Source organism: Mandrillus leucophaeus, unplaced genomic scaffold (genome assembly GCF_000951045.1).
Source record: "Mandrillus leucophaeus isolate KB7577 unplaced genomic scaffold, Mleu.le_1.0 Scaffold467, whole genome shotgun sequence".
NCBI classification, from domain to species: Eukaryota; Metazoa; Chordata; class Mammalia; order Primates; family Cercopithecidae; genus Mandrillus; species Mandrillus leucophaeus.
In genome coordinates this window covers 643,235-645,965 of record NW_012104998.1, presented here as the reverse complement: position 1 = coordinate 645,965, position 2,731 = coordinate 643,235, and the positions used below count along the sequence as shown (strand labels likewise).

Below are 2,731 nucleotides of genomic sequence, written 5' to 3'. Positions count from 1 at the left end.
TTCTATCCAGCAGCTTCTCTGAATAGACTTTTAATCAGAATCTCAGCCTCAGTGTTTTTAAAAGAGTTAAAATTTCAGTACCACTCAGTGATTGATTTATTTGGCACCTCTGTTACCAAGCACCTCTGTTACCAAGTTCCTGTTAATGTGCCAGGAACTCTAGGCTGAAAGATATAGCAGTACCTACCCCCCATGTTGCTAATAGCCTACTTGGGGAAGATGACAAAGAATAAATTCCAAGTCTAGTATGTGTTTTAAAGAAGTCTGGGTGCCGTGGGAGTATATAAAAAAAAATTGCCATTAAAACCAGATCCTGGGCTGGGTGGGGTGGCTCACGCCTATAATCCCAGCACTTTGGAAGGCTGAGGTGAGTGGATCACTTGAGGTCAGGAGTTGGAGACTAGCCTGGCTAACATGATGAAACCCCCATCTCTACTATACAAAAATTAGCTGGGCATTGTGGCTCACACCTGTAGACCCAGCTACTTGGGAGGCTGAGGCAGGAGAATCGCTGAAACCCAGGAGGTAGAGGTTGCACTGAGCCAAGATCATGCCACTGCACTCCAGCCTGGATGACAGAGCAAGACCCCTTTTCAAAAAAGAAAAAACAGATCCTGAGAATAAAGATAAGCACATTTATAGTTTGGTTAACTATAAAATGGAGTAAAATGTTAATTGACATGGTACCTCATAATTTCCTGGTGTTATGAAACTATCTTTCAGATCTTTGGAGTTCGTTATGGAATTTGCATAATTGGCAGTGAAAATTTTCTTACTTGCAGATTTATAAAATGAAGCATTTGGAAAATTCACAGTGTAACTTTTTTTGTTTTTTGAGACAGAATTTCACTCTGTTGCTCAGGGTGAAGTGTGTGGCGGGATCTTGGCTCACTGCAACCTCCGCCTCCCAGGTTCAAGTGATTCTCCTGCCTCAGCCTCCTGTGTAGCTGGGATTATAGGCACGCTCCACCACGCCCAGCTAATTTTTGTATTTTTTTTAGTAGACATGGAGTTTCACCATGTTAGCCAGGGTGGTCTCACTCCTGACCTCAAGTTGTCTGCTCACATCGGTCTCCCAAAGTGCTGGGATTACAGGCGTGAGCCACCGTGCCCAGCTACGATGTAACTGTTATTTGTAATTATTGGATTTCTGGTTCAAGTTGATGTTTGAAAAATAAAAAAAAAGAAAAATATTTAAAAAATATAATTATTGGGAATTTTGTACCAAATGATTTTCTGGTTCGTTTTACCTGTTAGTGCTTCCTTCATTGCTCTCCACCCCCACCTGCCACGTAGAGGTTGGAATCATTATCCCTAATCTGAAATACTCTAAAATCTGAAGCTTTTTGAGCACTGACATCCTTTCCTTTGCCTGTGTCATAGAAGGAAAAAATTAAGCCAATGAGAGATTGCTAGAGGGAACAGTGAGAAGCCTCTTCTGTCCTGGGGATGGGATAGGGTGGGGCATGGTGTTATATTGTGAAGGATCTGAGCTCTCTATTCACTGACTGGAGCTGTTGCATTGACATTAGATCCATCCAGTTAGTAGGATGACTGGAGATGTAACTTAGCTCATCTATCTTTCCTTTGCATAGGAAATTAAGGGATCCAAAAAGCAGAGTCATGGTCCAAAAGGAAACGTTGATGTCAGGACAACCATAGCCAAATTTTATCTCAAGGGGAAACATGAGACTGGGTAGGGATGGCTATCAGTGCCTGGGAACTGGTGGGGGTTGGGGGTGGGTAGAAGAAAGGTGTCCTGGGTGAACTACTTGTTTATTTTTTTCATGGACACAATAAATGGTCTGATCTTCCCTTGTTAAGGACTGGGATTTGTTTGAACCCTCAGGACAGGCTAGAGAGAATTGTGACTTTTTTCCATGTTAATACATAGATAGGCTATGTTACCAAATTTTATTTTTTCAGATAGTTTATTTATTATTTTTATTTTTTGAGATGGAGTCTTGCTCTGTCACCCAGACTGGAGTGCAGTGGCACAATCTCAGCTCACTATGACCTCCACCTCCTGGGTTCAAGTGATTCTCCTTCCTCAGCTTCCTGAGTAGCTGGGACTACAGGTGCGTGCCACCATGCCCAGCTAATTTTTGCTTTTTTAGTGGAGACAGGGTTTCACCATGTTGGCCGGGCTGGTCTCCAACTCCTGACATAGGTTATCCACCTGCCTTAGCCCTCCAAATTGCTGCCATTATAGGCCTGAGTCACAGCATCCAGCCTTATTTTTATTTTTTTTGAGACAGTCTGACTTTGTTGCCCAGGCTGGAGTGCAGTGGTGCGATCTCGGCTCACTGTAGCCTCCACCTCCTGGGTTCAAGTGATTCTCATGCCTCAGCCTCCCAAGTAGCTGGAATTACAGATGTGTACCACCATGCCTAGCTGATTTTTGTATTTTTAGTAAAGGTGGGGTTTTGCCATGTTGGCCAGCCTGGTCTGGAACTCCTGACCTCGTGTGATCCTCCTGCCTCAGCCTCCCAAAGTGCTAGGATTACAGGTGTGAGCTACCACGCCTGGCCTGTTACCAAATTTTCATGATCTGCAGTTCAGATCCTGGCTACTAAACTTAGCTTTGGGAGGTAAAAGGCAGAGAAGAATCATACCTGTTTTCTAAGAAGGACCTTAGAAGTCCTTCCTAGAAAGGACTTTCTTAAGAGAAAACAATGTATAAAAATTGTTTTTTCTTTCTAAAGAGAAAACAATGTATAAAAATTTCTCT

General features: G+C 43.0%; 1 protein-coding gene across 2 annotated transcripts in view; it reads left to right on the top strand.

Annotated features, from left to right (window-relative positions):
• Nucleotides 1-2,731, top strand: part of FAM177A1 (family with sequence similarity 177, member A1) — a 47,368-nt gene that overhangs the window by 5,224 nt on the left and 39,413 nt on the right. Inside the window, exon 1 of one of the 2 annotated variants that reach the window (XM_011995053.1) lies at nt 1,957-2,078. The exons of the other annotated variant lie outside the window; for it this stretch is intronic. The gene's annotated coding sequence lies outside the window, so the exon portion shown is untranslated. Of the gene's footprint in view, nt 1-1,956; nt 2,079-2,731 lie in introns of those variants that run through there. 2 annotated transcript variants of the gene reach the window in all.